The sequence below is a fragment of the Geotrypetes seraphini genome, chromosome 3 (genome assembly GCF_902459505.1).
Source record: "Geotrypetes seraphini chromosome 3, aGeoSer1.1, whole genome shotgun sequence".
Lineage (NCBI taxonomy): Eukaryota > Metazoa > Chordata > Amphibia > Gymnophiona > Dermophiidae > Geotrypetes > Geotrypetes seraphini.
This window is the reverse complement of record NC_047086.1, coordinates 135,938,467-135,957,973: the sequence shown is the minus strand read 5'-3', so window position 1 is coordinate 135,957,973 and position 19,507 is coordinate 135,938,467. Positions and strand designations below refer to the sequence as shown.

At 46.2% G+C, this 19,507-nt stretch overlaps 1 protein-coding gene across 1 annotated transcript in view; it reads left to right on the top strand.

The window, feature by feature from the left end:
- RAB10 (RAB10, member RAS oncogene family) overlaps window positions 1-19,507 on the top strand; it is a 159,640-nt gene that overhangs the window by 99,887 nt on the left and 40,246 nt on the right. The window lies entirely within an intron of this gene.

The window sequence follows — 19,507 nt, the reverse complement described above, 5'->3', positions numbered from 1 at the left end:
AATCTACTGTAACAGCAGATAATTTGGCCGATTTCTTTAATCTAAAAGTACAAAAATTAAGGCATTCCTTAACGGGTCCCTCTGATCATCTTGGAATTATGACATTCTTCGGGACCAAGATGCCTTCAAAGTAGACATGAGTTGGTTCAACTTTGTAGAGATAGAGGCAAACTTTCAACAAGTTTTACAACAAGTATGTTAAATCATACTGTAGATTGGACAGTTGCCCTCCAAATGTGATGAAAGTGGCCCCAACCAACTTTAAAGCCAATCTACTAGTTTGGGTTAATCTCCAGCTATCTATAGGACAGTTCCCAGAAGATCTTGGCCAAATCATAATAACGCCTATTAAAAAGAACAATAAAGAACCATCCAATAACATATCTGATTTCAGACCCATTGCTAGCATTCCGCTTGTGGCTAAGCTAATGGAGGGGATGGTAAACGCTGAACTAGTTACTTACCTCGATAGGTTCAGTATCCTGCATAACAACCAATCAAGCTTTAGGCCGGGTTTTATTACTGAAACAGTCATGGCCTCATTATTAAACCTTCTGTACTCTCTCTTTAGTCAGGTACTAGTGCTATGATCTTGCAGCTTGATCTGTGCTGTGCCTTTGATCTGGTGGACCATACCATCTTATTGGACTGTTTAGAATCCATTGGTATTGCAGGAAATGTTTTCAACTGGTTTCAGGGATTTTTAGGTAAAAGATCTTACCAGGTTTTCAAGGACTATAAGTTCTCTTACAGTTGGAATAACATCTGTGGGGTGCCTCAGGGTTCCCCTCTATCCCCCAACCCTGTTTAATATCTATCTTATTTCACTGGGAAATTTACTGCAAAGCCTAAAGCTCAATTTCTGCATTTACGTAGACGACATTACAGTTGTGATTCCTCTAAACTGCTTGACGTCAGATTTTATTAACCTTTTAGCTAACACCTTATATCAAATTGAGCTTTGGATGATTGCTTTTAAATTAAATACAGGAAAAACTAAATTTTTTCTGGCAATTCCCAATGAAAAGATAAAAGAAAATTTGATTTGTGTGTGGACGAGAATATAAAATTGAACCTACTATAAAAATATTAGGCGTAACTCTTGACTAGCACCTCACTTTGGAAAAACATATGGACCTACTGTTTAAGAAATGTATATTGATCTTATGGAAGCTTCGCACCATCAAAAAATTCTTTGATGAATTATCTTTCCATTTACTGGTGCAAACATCTATACTGAGTACTTTGGATTACTGTAATATCATATACTTGGGGGCTTATAAAAAAATTCTTAAAATTAAGACTAATCCAGAATACCACAGTTCATTTGATCTTTGGTTTAAAAAAATGGGAACATATTACCAAAAACTCCACTGGTTGTCTGTGGAATCTAGAATTCTTTTTAAATTTGCTTGTATTGGTTATAAAACAGTCTTTGGGAATTTACCAGTCTACCTCGCCTCCCAGTTCCTCCTGAACTGTTCCAACACAAGCACTCGTAGAAAAACTTTATTTAACAGTCGCTCCCTGAAATCATGCCAATATAAGAAGTTTCTTGATAGAACTGTAACATTCCAGGCAGCCAAACTGAATATATACCGTATTTTCACGCATATAACGCGCGCGTTATACGCGTTTTTACCTACCGCGCATACCCCTCGCGCGTTATATGCGTGAGCGCGGTATACGAAAGTTTTCAAACATAGTTCCCACCCCGCCCGACGCCCGATTCACCCCCCCAGCAGGACCACTCGCACCCCCACCCCGAACGACCACTCGCACGCGCTCCCACCCGCACCCGCATCCACGATCGGAGCAAGAGGGAGCCCAAGCCCTCTTGCCCGGCCGACTCCCCGACGTCCGATACATCCCCCCCCCCGGCAGGACCACTCGCACCCCCACCCCGAAGGACCGCCGACTTCCCGACAATATCGGGCCAGAAGGGAGCCCAAACCCTCCTGGCCACGGCGACCCCCTAACCCCACCCCGCACTACATTACGGGCAGGAGGGATCCCAGGCCCTCCTGCCCTCGACGCAAACCCCCCTCCCCCCCAACGACCGTCCCCCCCCAAGAACCTCCGACCGCCCCCCCAGCCGACCCGCGACCCCCCTGGCCGACCCCCACGACCCCCCCACCCCCCTTCCCCGTACCTTTGGAAGTTGGCCGGACAGACGGGAGCCAAACCCGCCTGTCCGGCAGGCAGCCAACGAAGGAATGAGGCCGGATTGGCCCATCCGTCCTAAAGCTCCGCCTACTGGTGGGGCCTAAGGCGCGTGGGCCAATCAGAATAGGCCCTGGAGCCTTAGGTCCCACCTGGGGGCGCGGCCTGAGGCACATGGTCGGGTTGGGCCCATGTGCCTCAGGCCGCGCCCCCAGGTGGGACCTAAGGCTCCAGGGCCTATTCTGATTGGCCCACGCGCCTTAGGCCCCACCAGTAGGCGGAGCTTTAGGACGGATGGGCCAATCCGGCCTCATTCCTTCGTTGGCTGCCTGCCGGACAGGCGGGTTTGGCTCCCGTCTGTCCGGCCAACTACCAAAGGTACGGGGAAGGGGGGTGGGGGGGTCGTGGGGGTCGCCAGGGGGGTCGCGGGTCGGCTGGGGGAGCGGTCGGAGGTTCTTGGGGGGGGCGGTCGTTGGGGGGGAGGGGGGTTTGCGTCGAGGGCAGGAGGGCCTGGGATCCCTCCTGCCCGTAATGTAGTGCGGGGTGGGGTTAGGGGGTCGCCGTGGCCAGGAGGGTTTGGGCTCCCTTCTGGCCCAACTACCAAAGGTACGGGGAAGGGGGGTGGGGGGGTCGTGGGGGTCGCCAGGGGGGGTCGCGGGTCGGCTGGGGGAGCGGTCGGAGTTTCTTGTGGGGGGGCGGTCGTTGGGGGGGAGGGGGGTTTGCGTCGAGGGCAGGAGGGCCTGGGATCCCTCCTGCCCGTAATGTAGTGCGGGGTGGGGGTAGGGGGTCGCCGTGGCCAGGAGGGTTTGGGCTCCCTCCTAGCCCGATATTGTCGGGGAGTCGGCGGTCCTTCGGGGTGGGGGTGCGAATGGTCCTGCCGGGGGGGGGGGTTGAATCGGACGTCGGGGGGGGGGGGTGAACGGAGAGTCGGGACAGCGCACGGAGAGGCGGGGCAGTGCACGGAAGTCAGGGGGGTGAACGGAGAGTCGGGACAGCGCACGGAAAGTCAGGGCAGTGCACGGAAGTCAGGGGGGGTGAACGGAGAGTCGGGACAGCGCACGGAAAGTCAGGGCAGTGCATGGAAGTCAGGGGGGGTGAACGGAGAGTCGGGACAGCGCACGGAGAGGCGGGGCAGTGCACGGAAGTCAGGGGGGTGAACGGAGAGTCGGGCAGCATGCGCGGTATAATCGTGAGCGCGTTATACCAAAGTTTTTGTGCTTATCATCGTGATTTCTGCGCGCTATACACGTGTGCGCGTTTTATACGGGTGCGTGTTATTTGCGTGAAAATACGGTAGTTCGGTAAACTCATAGTTGAAGCTGCCTCTTATGCTGATTTCAGAAAACAATTGAAGACACATCTGTTTGACAAGTTTCAATCCTAAATCATGTCTATGGCCATAACTTACTTGAATGTCTATGGCCTTAATTTACTACGATTTTATCAGTGGCCCTTAATTACCACTTTTTCATTTAAACTATGTTATTATCTTAACTTCTGATTTTAAAAGATGTATTTTTAAAGACTTTATTACACTTAAGATTGTATTTTAAATTGACTGTATGTACTTTTGTTGTAAACCGCTTTGAACTTCTGGTATAGCGGTATATAAGAAATAAATTATTATTATTTATTATTATTATTGTAGTCTGGAGACTGGAAAATTAATCAATCTTAGGTTTAAATTCCTATTTGCATTCTCCATGTTCTCAATCTTCCTAGCCAGCAATGCTTTATCCTTATAATGCAAATTAGAAGAATTTAGTAACTCCGAGACCTGCTTTTCAATTTTGTCCATTCTTTTGTTCCTGATGTTGAATTTGTAGCTCTAAATTCTTTATTTGAGATGAGGAGGTTTGTGAAACAGAAATAAGTGAGAGCATACCTTGTGAAGGCTTTCAATAGCCTCCCAGATTGCTTCCATGTCTATCACTGGTGGTTTTTTTAGCGAGTTCAGGAAGGAGGAGAGAGACGTTGAAGAAACTGCAACCGTCGGGTCCATATTAGAATTTCTACCTCCCAGGCCAGGCTGAATTTCAGGTCCCCCAGTCGCTGTAGAACGAAGCTGAAATTCCAGCGAAGGTGAAACTGCCTCCAGGGTCAAGGGTGAGCTAATCAGCACTGGTGGAGTAAAGATCATCTCCGCTGCTTCCTGCAGAGCCGTCGGCATCCCTGACAACATCCCGGGGTGTGGGGGCACTCCCGGACCAGCTGGGCTCAGCGAAACTTCACTGTCTGAAATCAAGGTCAGCCCCCCTCGATCAGCTGAAGCGCCCCGTACAACTGGGACAGCATAGGTGGAAATTGCTGATGTCTCTAAGTGGACGCAGTCCCGGCGGAAAAAATATCTAATGTTACACGTCAATCTGTACTGAGTTTAGGAGCTACCTTTTCAGCTGTGCTTTCCTTGTAAATGTTGTATTAATTATCAAGCTAATAGATATGTTTTCTATGAACCTGACCAATTACAATTTTTCTTGGAGGGCAAGGCTGCTTCTGTAGCCCCAGAGACGCCAACTGATATCACTGTCCAGACCGTTTAGTATTTTATACAACTGATTTTGCTCTGAATATTGTTACGTTTTCTTTTTTCCTGAATTCAACTACCCTTGACAGTGCTTGATTCTCTTTCCTTAGTTGTGGACTATTTTCATTGTACATTTATGAATATCATATGTAATATTTCCTTATTGGATGTTGTTTTTTCCTTTTCAAAGGTGTTCTTTGATGTTAAAGATAAATATAAAATTAAAAAAAGAAATATATAAACACTAGTCTTTAAGCCCGTTATATTAACGGATGCTAGAATATGTCTGTCTGTCTTTATTTCTGTCTCTCTGTCGCTGCTTTTCTTTCTTTTTGTCTCTCTGCTCCTATTTCTTTCTTCTTTTCTTTTTGTCTCCCTCCCTCCCACTATTTGTCTTTCTTTCTATCTGTCTTTCTCCCTGCCCCCTATGCAGCATCATTTATTTCCCCCCACTCCACTTTCCTGTGCAGTAGCTACATCAGCATTCTCTCCCCCTCCATTTCCCTGTGCAGCAGCATTTCCCTCCCACCCCACTTCCCTGTGCAGCATTTTCTTACCACCACCCCCACTTCCCTGTGCTGCAGCTACATCAGAATTCCCTCCCCTGTCCATGCAGCAGTTGTAATTTTTTTTGAGACCGTGAGAAGGGAAGGTAGGAGGGTCCGGCAAGTGACTAAGGAAACCGGCCAGATTGTGGAAAGGGAGGTTTGGATGGGAGGGTCAGACCGCAGTGGGAGGGTTGGATAACAGATGCTAGAATATATGTCTGTCTGTCTTTCTTTATTTCTGTCTCTCTCTCTGCCGCTGTCTTTCTTTCTTTCTGTCTCTCTCCATGCCCCTGTCTCGTTCTTCTTTTCTTTCTGTCTCCCTCCCTCCCACTATCTGTCTTTCTTTCTCCCTCCCTACCACTATCTGTCTTTCTTTCTATCAGTCTCTCTCCCTGCCCCCTATGCAGCAGCATTTCTCTCCCCCCCTCCACTTCCCTGTGCAGTAGTCACATCAGCATCCCCTCCCCCTCCATTTCCCTCCCACCCCACTTCCCTGTGCAGCAAAAAAACATCCTGAACCAAATTCTCCCTGCCAGGCTTTGCACCCAATCCCACACTCCTTGCCAAGCTCTGCACCCTGTCCACCCTCCCTGCCAGACTCTGTACCTTGTCCCCCCTCTGGTGGTCTAGTGGTAGGCTGGGACAGGGCATAGGGCAGGCAGGCCTAGTGGCAGGCAGGCCTAGTGGCTGGCAGGCAAGAAGGCAGGTAGGGCCCTTGGGACGGCAATCTATTTAACTTGGCAGGAAAGGCGCTTTGTCCATATTACAATAAAGGTGAAAGTAAAGCAGCATAATATATTTTGCAAGCCCAATAATTCTCTTATAGTACCCTGTCACCATATCCTGAAAAAGGTGAAATAATCTGATCTGTCCCTTATCCAGTCTCGGCAGTTGATTGCGTTTCTAGTGCTTTAACCCAAATATATTTATTAGCTTGTAAGTTTAATGAAATAACCCGCAAAATAACTGTATGCATTAAGAGCTCCTTTTACGAAGGCACGTTAGTGGTTTAATAGTGCGTGCTAAACCGCCGGCTGTGCTAGCCGCTGCTGCCTCCTGTTGAGCAGGCGGTAGTTTTCCGGCTAGGGTATGATGAAAAGTCACGCACGTTAAAGCCGCTATTGCGGCTTCGTAAAAGGAGCCCTAAGCTTTCTTTTTTTTTTTTTACAACATCTAGCTCCCCCCCAAACAAAAAAAAAATGTTTTAAGTGAACTTGCCTGAGAAATATAGATCGTCTTATTTAAAACAGATATTTGATGCATGCTGACAAATTAGATGGATTATTAGCACAATGGTTTTTTTAGTAACCAAGCATGCACAGCCAATATGGATAGCAGATCCTCCCTTAAGGATGGTTTTCAGTTGTATCAAATTAAATGTCAGTTCTCATTCTCATAGTTATCTCGTTTCACTGAAGACTAAAATCACCTGCCTTACTTAAGCTTCACCCAGCATCGAGACACCTAAAGGGGTTTTAAACCCTCCCTCCCCCCCAATTTTTTTTTCCTGAAAGGGAAGTGTTTTCTCCATAACCTGAAAAAGCCCCCGGTTTGGAGCTTTTTTTTGTTTGTTTGTTTTTAAATGTCTCACGACATCAACATGGTGCTTTAATCGACTACCCTAACCCCAGCTCTTTACAGGCTCCCACCGATATTTTTGGGTTTTTTTTTTTTTTTTCTGGGGCTCGCCCTTCACACCCTGGGCTTTTTTTCTTCTCCTCGATCCTCCCGGTGAGGGGCAAGGGCAGTGCCAGGGAGGATCGAGTCCGAAGGGCAAACGACTGGCTGCAGGGATGGTGCAAGGAGATGAACTTTGGGTTCCTACACCACGGAGAGGCACTGCAAGGACTGCTGGGACCAGACGGGTTACACCTGACCAAGAGGGGGAAGAACGTCCTTGGACACCGTCTAGCCCGCCTACTACATAGAGCTTTAAACTAGGTAAGTTGGGGGAGGGTACGGGCACAAACAACCCACCTGACGAGCTAAGCTACCAATACTCTTATGAGACTGAGCTAAGTAAATACCATATTTCTGGGACACATTACAATTTTGGGTCTAGGGGGAGGATACATAGCAATTCCGGGTCTAGAGGGAGTACACATTATAATTCTGGGACCAGAGAGAGTGCACACGTTGCAAATTGCACTAAAGGAGCTCGAGTAGCCCAAACGGGAATACCCCCACAGGGTACACACATTACCAAGTCTGAGATAGGAGCACACTATAGTCATGGGGAGACCGAGACAGGTTCAAGCTTTAGCTCTGGGTCTATGGAGTGTAAGAGACAGGCGAATAATGCTAGGGAGTGTAAGATACATGCGAATAATGCTAATGGGGTCCTAGTTGATAAAGAGGGATCGTCCTCACTGAGATGCAACAAACACACAACGTGGAGGGCTATGTACGTCAACGCCCACAGTCTGGGAAATAAGATCCTAGACTTAGAAACAGAAATGAGGAATGCCGACCTGGATGTAGTGGCGATATCTGAGACCTGGCTCACAGACTCCCACGGGTGGGACATGGTCATACCAGGTTACAACTTGCTTCGCCGGGACAGGGAGGGTAAAATGGGAGGTGGTGTGGCATTATATACTAAAGATGACATTAAGGTCACCAGAATCACGGATGTACAGTACACTGGGGAATCCCTTTGGGTAAATTTGGCCAGAGGGAAGGACAAATGCCTGTATCTTGGCATAGTATACAGACCCCCAAGACATCCAGATGACCTAGATAAGGAATTAATCGGAGATATAGAGAATATCACCTTGCGGGGTGACACAGTATTGGTAGGTGACTTCAACATGCCTGATGTGGATTGGGTCACACTTTTCTCTGCTTCCGGCAACAGCAGGAAGCTATTAAACTCTTTGAAAGGAGCAAGACTCAGGCAACTGGTATCTGAACCAACAAGGGATCAGGCAATACTGGACCTAGTACTTACCAATGGGGAAAGTATCACAGAGGTCTCGGTGGGTGAAACTTTGGCCTCCAGTGACCACAATTTGATATGGTTCAATCTCAGGAAAGGTTTCACGAAATCTACCACAATGATCAAGGTTCTCAAATTCAAAGACACAAACTTCCAAGACATGGGAGACTTCGTTCACCAGGCGCTACAAAACCAAGCAGACACCGACAGCGTGGAAGAAATGTGGTCAACTCTGAAAGCCACCATACAGGAAGCAACAAACCGCTATGTTAAATCAGTAAGCAAACGGAGTAGGAACAACAAGCCACAGTGGTTCTCTACGGAGATCTCGGACATCATCAAAGAGAAGAAAAAAGCATTCATCTCTTACAAACAATCAGGGACGCAGGACTCTAGAGTAAAATATCTGGCCAAGTCAAGGGCCGTCAAAGCAGCAGTTAGGGAGGCCAAATTCCGCATGGAGGAGTCTCTAGCAAAGAACATCCAGAAAGGAGATAAATCTTTCTTCAGGTATATCAGTGACAGAAATAAGAACTCGGGTGGGATAGTACGTCTCAGAAAACCAGACGGAGACTATGTAGAAACGGACTCGGAAAAAGCCCAACTGTTAAATAAATATTTCTGCTCAGTCTTCACCCGCGAGGCGCCGGGAATCGGCCCTCAGCCACAGACAAGGATTAAATCAGTTGACCCGTTTAGTAATTTCAAGTTTACACCCAGCAGCGTCTATTGCGAGCTGTCAAAAATCAAGGTCAACAAGGCAATGGGGCCTGACAACCTACACCCTAGGGTGCTCAGGGAGTTGGGTGATGTCCTAGCGGAACCGCTATCCGCACTCTTCAATCTCTTCCTTAGTACAGGTAACTTCAATCTCTCCCTAAGTACGGGGAGAGTCCCCTTGGACTGGAAAACTGCCAACGTGGTTCCTCTGCACAAAAAGGGTTGCAGAGCGGAGGCCGCAAATTACAGACCAGTAAGTCTCACATCAATAGTGTGTAAACTCATGGAAACTCTACTTAAAGGGAAATTAGACACGATATTGGATGAGGGGAATCTGAGGGATCCCTGTCAACATGGATTCACTAGGGGCAGGTCATGCCAGTCCAATCTCATCAGCTTCTTTGATTGGGGTGACAGGAAAGCTGGACTCGGGAGAGTCTCTGGACATAGTATACTTGGATTTCAGTAAAGCTTTTGACAGTGTCCCACACCGTAGACTATTAAACAAGATGAAATCGATGGGGTTAGGTGAGAAACTAATGGCGTGGGTCAACGATTGGCTGAGTGGAAGACTTCAGAAAGTGGTGGTCAATGGCACCCTCTCTGAGACATCGGAGGTGACTAGCGGTGTGCCGCAGGGCTCAGTCCTGGGATCATCCATTTTTAACATATTCATAAGGGACTTGACCCGAGGGCTTCAGGGTAAAGTAGCGCTGTTCGCCGACGACGCCAAACTGTGTAATATAGTGGGTGGAAGCAATCCCACGGATGGTATGACGCAGGATCTGATCAAGTTGGAAAAATGGTCCACGACATGGCAGCTGGGCTTCAACGCTAAGAAGTGTAAGGTCATGCATCTCGGCAGCAGAAATCCATGCAGAACATACACCTTGAATGGAGAAACACTAGCTAGGACTTCAGAGGAACGGGACTTGGGAGTGATCATCAGTGCAGACATGAAGGCTGCCAAACAAGTGGAGAAGGCCTCATCCAAGGCGAGGCAAATGATGGGATGTATCAATAGAAGCTTCGTCAGCCGCAAATCTGAAGTCATAATGCCACTGTATAGAACCATGGTGAGACCTCATCTAGAGTACTGTGTGCAATTCTGGAGGCCACATTACCGTAAAGATGTGCTTCAAGCTGAGTCGGTCCAGCGAATGGCCACTAGGAAGGTCTCTGGACTCAAGGGTCTCTCATACGAGGAAAGACTGGGCAAATTGCAGCTGTACTCTCTAGAGGAGCGCAGGGAAAGGGGTGACATGATTGAGACTTTTAAGTACGTCACAGGTCGTGTCGAGGTAGAAAATGATATATTCCTTCCCAAGGGACCCTCGGTCACAAGGGGGCACCTGCTCAAACTCAGGGGAGGGAAATTTAGAGGTGACATCAGGAAGTATTTCTTCACAGAAAGAGTGGTAGATCACTGGAACAAACTTCCGACGCAGGTAATCAAGGCCACAATCGTGCTCGACTTTAAGAATAAATGGGACATCCACGTGGGATCCCTACGTGGGTCGAGCAGCACTCAGACTTAATGGGGTGGGTCGGTAGAGTGGGCAGACTTGATGGGCTGTAGCCCTTTTCTGCCGTCACCTTTCTATGTTTCTATGTCCCGATGGACTGGAAGACAGCTAACGTCATTCCACTCCACAAGAAAGGCTCCAAGATGGAGATGGCAAATTACAGACCAGTGAGTCTCACATCAATAGTGAGCAAACTAATGGAAACCCTAATCAAACACCAATTGGATAAAATCATGGACGAGGAGAAACTATGGGATCCCCGCCAACATGGATTTACTAAGGGGAGATCCTGCCAATCCAACCTGATCAGCTTCTTTGACTGGGTGACGAGGAAGCTGGATGCTGGTGAGTCCCTGGACATCGTCTACCTGGATTTCAGCAAAGCATTTGATAGCGTACCATACCGCAGGTTGCTAAGCAAGATGAGTTCTTTAGGTTTGGGCGACACATTGACAAATTGGGTTGGGAACTGGCTTGGAGGTAGGCTTCAGAGGGTAGTGGTGAATGGCACCCCCTCCGAAATGTCAGAGGTGATAAGTGGAGTGCCACAGGGCTCCGTCCTGGGCCCGATCTTGTTCAACATCTACATAAGAGACTTGACAGAAGGGCTCCGAGGAAGAATAACATTATTCGCCGATGATGCCAAGCTAAGCAATGTAGTGAACAAGAGCACAACAGACAATAATTCAATGGCAGATGATATGATGCATGACCTACTTCTACTGGAGCACTGGTCTAGGTCCAGGCAACTCAGTTTCAATGCCAAAAAATGCAAAGTCATGCACCTGGGAAGCCAAAATCCATGCAAGACTTACACCCTAAATGGCGAGATCTTGACAAAAACTGAAGCAGAAAGAGACTTAGGGGTGATTGTCAGGGAAGACATGAAGTCTGCAAATCAAGTTGAGCAAGCTTCATCCAAAGCAAGGCAAATCATAGGTTGCATATGCAGGAGTTTCGTCAGCCGTAAACCTGAAGTAATTATGCCACTGTATAGATCCATGGTGAGACCGCACCTGGAGTACTGTGTGCAATTTTGGAAGCCACATTACCGCAAGGATGTGCTGAGACTGGAATCGGTCCAGAGAATGGCCACCAGGATGGTCTCGGGACTCAAGGAGCTCCCATACGAGGAGCGGTTAGGGAAGTTGCAGCTCTACTCACTCGAGGAACGTAGAGAGAGGGGAGATATGATCGAGACATTCAAGTACCTCACAGGTCGCATCGAGGTGGAAGAGGATATCTTCTTTTTCAAGGGTCCCGCGGCAACAAGGGGGCATCAGTGGAAAATCAGGGGCGGGAAACTGCACGGTGACACTAGGAAGTTCTTCTTCACCGAAAGGGTGGTTAATCGCTGGAATAGTCTTCCACTTCAGGTTATTGAGGCCAGAAGCGTGCCAGATTTTAAGGCCAAATGGGACAAACATGTGGGATCTATCCGCAAAGATACATAGGGAGGGTCACTTGAGTGGGCAGACTTGATGGGCCGTGGCCCTTATCTGCCGTCTGTTTCTATGTTTCTAATGTGCTGGAAGGTCTGCAACCACCGTGACACCGGTTTTTCTGGGGGCGATTTCGCCGACATTGAAGCTCTTTGCAGCTTACGATACAAATTTTGTTTCTAATCACGGAAAGGTTATATCGGACCCCTTCTGGAAGGGAACTTTTTTTTTTGTCTCTCTACTTATTTATACAGTAATAATGAACAATCGAAATGACACAGAACAGAGAACCCACCCCCAAGCCCAAGCCGATGCAGCTGCTCTCCGTCCTGGGCATGTCTGCCCTCCGCCGACAGCCGCCTCACCTTGAAGCCCTCCTCCCGGCAGCTGCCGCTCTGCGCGTCCTGGAGTCCTGGTGACGTAGTAAGCGCGCATGCGCACTCTGCCAGCCACATCCCGACAGATCAGGACTCAGGGAACACGCGGCAAGAGTGCGCATGCGCGCTTAGCGTTTTATTATTATAGATATATACAAAACAATGAATAACAATTGCATAAAAATACCTATAAAAATGTATACTTAAATAGTCAAGCTGAAGCTAAAAGATAAGACACTCTCATAAATGATTACAACAATTACCTAGAGGTGCCCAAGTTTTACAAAAGTGTGCTATTGTACAAGATTTTAAAGCAATAACACTTTCATATTTACGTATAGAACACACACAATGCTGCCATTCACTAAAGTTGAGCTTAGTATTATCATTCCAATTACAAATTATAAGATGAATGGCAGCATCGAGGAGGATGTTAAAAAGTTTCTTTTGTTTAGCAGGAATGGTAATATTAGGATTTGAAGAACGCAAGATAAGTTTCATAAGAAAAAAAGATATAGAATTGTCAATATTCAATAAGAACATAATAATTGCAGCTGCTGGTCAGACCAGTGGTCCATCGTGCCCAGCAGTGCGCTCATGCGGCGGCCCCCTGGCCTTTCTAATTCTATGCCATATTAAGCTCCAATAAATTTGCACGTTTGGGCGATACATTAAAAGGTGAGAAAGTGTACTAGGTTCACTTTTACAAGACCAGTTTAGATTTAAAGAGGATTGTGATGCAATTCTGGTAAGCTTAATTGGCATCCAGTAAGATCTATGTACAATTTAAAGAAAAAGTGAACTGACAAGGTGAGGCAGACATAGTAGGACGGGCAAAATGTATCCAGAACTCAGACCAATCAATACTAGCATCTAGATTAAACTCAGAAGACCAGGAGGTTTCAATTAAGGAATTATAATTTATGCTATATTCCTGCATTTTTATATATATTTTAGATGCTTGCTTTCTGTTTAAGAGAAGGGGGCTAACAAAATCAGAAAAAAATTAACATATATCTATTTAGAGATGGTACAACCCTCACAATCAAATCATGTAGTTTATCTTAGATATATTGTAGCAAAGGTGATAAATTGTTTGAAGATTGGAACTCGGCAATGTTTAATGGGATGTCATGTAATAATTGATGAATAGACCAAATTCAATTAAGTTGCAATTCTTCTTTATATAGGTTCAGTTAAGGTAATTTGAATTTCATATTATTCCAAATAGGAAAAGTATTGAGAGTAAAAAATATTTAGTAATTTATAAAAATCATTTATTAGAATTGCATTGGATTTTAGAAGGTGCCGTAAATGATCATGATATTTATATTCATCCATGAAGCTTAATTACAAACAGTCTAAAACTCTTTCCAGAAAAGCAGTGGGATGATCCTTTTCAATACCTTCTGTGAAGCCAAGTATTCTAAATTTGTTTCTCCTTGATTTATTATTAAGATATTTAAGCTCTGTTTTAAGGTCAGTTTCTTTAAATTTCTTCCTCATTGTTGAAATATTTTCAGCGTTGACTGCAGATCTGTTGGCAGTTTCAGTAGATTTGATCTGAACCTCAGACATTTGGGATTTAAGGTCATTAATACTTTCTCTTAATGCTTCCAATGAAATTTGATTATCCTGAAGGATACCTTTAATTAACAGGATTTAATCCATAATGTTCTGAAGTGAGATTTCCATTTCTGAGGCTGAAGCTGTCTTAAGAGCCTGCTGTTCTTGTTTATGCCTTTTTGATGCTGACATCAGAGCTGTAGAGAGATCCTGAGTAGATGTTTTTTTAGACATCAATGTTGTAAATAGATATTGAAAAGGTTAAGATGAAAAAACGGAGGCTAAACAGCAGTAATTACAGGAGTTATGACAGGAAACTCGAGAGCTGGAGCTTCAGACATCCATGCATGTCAAAGCTCACCAGCACCCCCCTTTCAAAGCTTAAATTCTGCCTGAAAACCTCTTGATATTGTTAAAAATCAGTAGGGATGGGCTCCTTTGCCCCTAATCTATTGACTACATTTTTGGATTGTGCCGGATTGCCAGTGCAGGAGTGTTTGTGTACTGCGTTCTACAGCACTCTGGAGGAAGGAACTTCAGGCCTCGCCTCCTCTGGACCCTTGAGGGCTGGAGAGTTGGCATGGTTCCTGGATCTGGGTAGAAAATCTCACCAAATACCCATTTTGACTGATGGCTCCAAGCTGAATGTCCAACCTGTCAATTAGAACTGGACAGATACCGGTCGATTGGAAGATAGCGAACGTCACGCCAATTTTCAAAAAAGGATCAAGAGGAGAACTGGGCAACTACAGACCTGTGAGTCTGTCCCTGGAAAGATGGTTGAAGCACTGATTAAAGATAGCATAGTCCGACACTTGGATACACACGATCTGATGAGAGCCAGTCAACATGGCTTCAGGAAAGGGAAATCATGTTTGATGAATTTACTTCAATTTTTTGAGACCCTGAACAAACAAATTGATGGTGGAGAACCGGTGGACATAATATACTTGGACTTCCAGAAAGCGTTCGACAAAGTTCCACATGAAAGACTTCTCAGGAAACTACAAAGCCATGAAATAGAGGGAGATATACTAAGATGGATCAAATGGCTGGAGAACAGAAAGCAGAGAGTGGGCATAAATGGGAAGTTCTCAGACTGGGAGAAAGTGACTAGTGGTGTGCCTCAGGGCTCAGTACTTGGGCCCATCTTATTTAATATTTTCATCAATGGCCTTAGAAGAAGGAACATCCAGTGAGATCATCAAGTTTGCAGATGACACAAAGCTATGCCAGGCAATCAGATCGCAGAAGGATAGCGAGGAACTCCAGAGTGACTTGTGTCAATTAGAGAAATGGGTGGAGAAATAGCAGATGAAGTTTAATGTGGAAAAGTGCAAAGTAATGCATTTAGGCAGAAAGAACAAGGAACACGAGTATAGAATGTCAGGTGCAACTCTGGGTAAGAACGAACAAGAAAAGGACCTGGGTGTACTGATAGATAGGACCCTGAAACCATTGGCACAATGCACGGCAGCGGCAAAGAAAGCAAATAGAATTTGTTAGACATGATAAAGAAAGGGATCGCGAGTAGATCGGAGAAAGTTATAATGACGCTTTATAGGGCGATGGTCAGACCACCCTTGGAATACTATGTCCAACATTGGTCTCCCAACCTAAAGAAAGATATAAAACTGCTGGAGAGGGTGCAGAGACGAGCAACGAAGCTAATAAAAGGTATGGAGAACTTGGAATACGAGGAACGACTTAAGAGACTGGGATTGTTCTCCCTTGAGAAAAGGAGACTGCAAGGGGATATGATCGAGACTTTCAAAATACTGAAAGGAATTGACAAAATAGAGCAGGAAAAAAAATTATTTACAATGTCCAATGTGACACGGACAAGAGGACATGGATTGAAGCTAAGGGGGGGACAAGTCCAGGACAAATATCAGGAAGTTCTGCTTCACGCAACGAATGGTGGACACCTGGAATGCTCTCCCAGAGGAGGTTATTGCTTAATCCACCGTTCTAGGATTTAAAAGCAAACTAGATGCACATCTCCTTACGAGAGGCATAGAGGGATATGGGTGACTAAAATTATGCTAGACACACCTGGCTGGGCCTCCGCGTGTGCGGATCGCCGGACTTGATGGACCAAAGGTCTAATCTGGAGATGGCAGTTCTTATGTTCTTATGCTTCTGTGTATGGTTGAGGGGGGGTGAGAATTCTGAGCAGCGTAAGCGGTTCAGCAAGACCTGGCCACTGTCCCAGGATGTGCCTTTTGTCCGGGCATTGTTCAGCTCTTGTGGAGAGCGTATTCCACGGACCCAACTCTTTTGTCATGGCAAGTAAGCGTATCACCTGCTGAAAAGCAGGTTGCTACATTGCCGGATGTCCCTGGGGCTCCTCTCTGCCTGCTACCACAGATCCGGATTGCGTTGGCTTGCTCACGGATACTATGCTTGTCCTGACAATGCTTGCATCCTGGATGTTGCAGATATCCTCAAGTCATTTCAGCATGATATCTCATCGGATCTGGGTGCGGATCCTTTCATCTGCAGGCTCTTCAAGTCTGTTTTGGTCTACAATCTCAACACAGATGCCACAAAAGAGCTCAACTTGAAATCTCAGCCCTCTACATCACAGCACCTAAAAAATTACAATGACGCCAGAGATCTGGCAGGCCTCCCTCAGATCGGAAGTTGGTGCTCTTGTTTTATCCAAAGTGGGCTTGAATATCCTTGGCTCAGTGGGTGCTGGACATCATGCTACCCTGCAGCATCTCTTGGCTATCTGAGCAGTGGAGCCCATCCTGGAAGAAGAATCTGGCTTTGGCAGATACTCCATATACTACATCATGCCAAAGAAAGGATCAGAGGAACGGAGACCCATTCTGGAACTCGTCTGTCAATCGCTTCTTGCGGATTCTGCACTTTTGGATGGAAACGGTGTGTACAGTCATAGCTGCCTTTGCTCTGGGGGAGTTTGTTGGATCTCATGGAAGCCTATCTTCTTATTCTGATCTACCCAGATCATCACAGGTTTCTGCATTTTTCATGTTCTTCAGCAGCATTTTCATTTCACAGCTCTACCCTTTGGGCTGGCAACTGCTCCACGCATCTTGACAAAAGCCATGGTGGTAGTGGCTGCCTTTTTTCCTCCAGAGCATGGGGGTGCAGGTCCATCCTTATCTGGATGACTGGCTGATCCAGGCTCTGTCTCAACAGGAATGCGAGCAAGTGGTGGAGATAATATTGTTTCAAGTTTATTAGGTGTTTATATACTGCCTATCAAGGTTATCTAAGCAGTTTTACAATCAGGTACTCGAGCATTTTCCCTACCTGTATCGGTGGGCTCACAATCTATCTAACATACCTACACTTGGGCTGGATTTTCAACTTCAAGCAGAGTTAGCCGTCACAGACTTTGGAATATTTGGGTGTTCAGTTCACATGTTACAGGGATGAGTTTTTCTTCCAGACCCATGCAGACACACACTTTAGAAACAGATCTTTAGATCTCCTGGTGCTTCCAGTGCCTATAGCCTGGCATTATTTGCAGGTGTTGGGGTCCATGGCAGCCTCTCTAGATTTGGTACCCTGGTCCAGAGCACACATGCCTCCTCTGCAGGAGTCTCTTCTCTCTCAGTGGTCCCTGCAACATTATCCCCTTCCGATACCGCTTCCATGGTTAGAACTAGCACTTGGCAGTCTGCACTGGTGAATCCAGAGGGAACTGGGCTGAGGGAGCTCATTGCGGGGATCATCTCAGAAGCATTGGTCGATCAATCACCTGGAGCTTTGGCCATATGTCTGGCATTAAGGACTCTACAGAGCACTTTGGAAGGAAATGTGGTGTGAGTGTTTTCAGGCAACACCATGGTGGTGGTGTATATGAATCGACAATGGGCCACAAGAAGCACTCCCTTAGGCCAGAAAGCTTGAATGCCCTTTTGATGGGCAGAGGTGCATCTGGCTCTCTCCATGTCGAAAATGAGCTCGTGGACTTCCTCAGTTGACAGGTCCTAGATCTGGGAGAATGGTCTCTCCCCCAAAGAGCGTTCCATCTTATAGTGTAGTGCTGGGGCGAGCCACAGATGGACTTGATGGCTTCACCAAGAACTCGAAAGTCAAGCACTTCAGTCGAAGAACACAACCAGGAAGCTTGGGCCTAGATGCATTGGTTCAACCCCAGCCAGCGGAAGAACTCCTTTGTGTTCCCATGGTTGGTTGGATCATCCGCAAGATAGCTTTGCATCCAGGATTGGTGATCCTAGTAGCTCCAGACTGGCCTCGCCGTCTGTGGTAGGCAGATATAGTCCATCTTCAACAAGACAGGAAGCTCAAGCTCCCTCTTCATCGCGACCTACTCAAAGTTCAGTTCCCATGGAGAACTTAACAGCATTTTGGTCTTTTGTCATGGCTCTTGAACGCTCAGTCTTGCTGAAGCGGGGATACTCTGATGTCATTTTGATGCTTTTAAAATCCAAGAAACCCTCGACTATGCTTCGTATGCCAAAGCATTGGAAGGTGTTTAAGCAGTGGGGTGCCAAAGACTAGATGGAGCTGGTGAAAGCTCCTATTTCGGTAGTTCTGACATTCCTTTAGGTAGGTTTTGATAAGGGTTTGGCAGTGGCTTCCCTTAAAGTTCAAGTGGCAGGTCTTTTGTGTTTTCGAGCACAAAGTGGTTCCAATTAGCTGACAGCTCATCCAGATGTAACCAGATTTCTCAGAGGGGCACTTTGCTTGCATCAACCTTTTTCCTACCTGGAATCTTAATATTGTTCTGCAGAGTCTTGTGAAACTCCTTTTGAGCCGCTGAAGGATGCTACGCTTTTAGATCTGACGATCAAGACTGTCTTTCTAGTGGCATGACATATTTTGAAGCTTCAGGCTCTTTCATGTAGAGAGCCTTTTCTACGGATAACAGACTTGGGAGTTGTTCTCAATACTGTTCTTCCTTTCTGCCAAAGATAGTTTCTGATTTTTGTGTCAAGCAGGAAGTTCATTTACTGCTTTTTGCTCTATGGAATTGGCACAAAAAGATCAGATCTTGCACAGATTGGACATGCAGAGAATCTTCCTCCACTCTTTGGAGAAAACTACTGATTTTTGACTTTCAGATCATCATTGTCCTGAAGGCCCAGCCTCGCCAAGGTAGGCCAGTATCTAAGACTTCTATCACCCATTGAATCCATATGGCATTTCGCCGACTTCCATCACCTGCGGCAAGCAGCTACCAGTTTTTCTCAAAGCCCAAAGCAGTTCCTCCAGATGTAAATTTCAGAGCAGCTACTTGGGCTTCTCTTTGTACCTTTACCAGATTTTACCATGGATGTGGCAGCTCGTTCTGATGTCACCTTTAGGACCTCGGTGTTGAGGGCAGGCTGTTCTGTCCCTCCCTAGACAATACCACTACTTTGGTATGTAACTTTGCATATAGAATCCGGAAGGGACGTATTAAAATGGAAGATTTTCTTGCCTTCGATAATCTTCTTTCTTGTAGTCCCTTGAGGATTCTATAGAACCTGCTCTCTCAGTATAGGCTCAGTTTTTCTGAATCACCTGCATTTTCCTGCCTCGGTTTTTCCTCCTTACAGGCCGTAGTATCTTCCAGCCAGCAGATGGGCCCTCTGGGGGATTTCACTCTTACATGACTTCAATTGTTCCTGGTATTTGTTGAATGCAGCAGGTTAGTTCTACATTGTTCCTAACTGTTCTCTGTGTTGGCTGTATATTAATATTGTTATTTTTTCT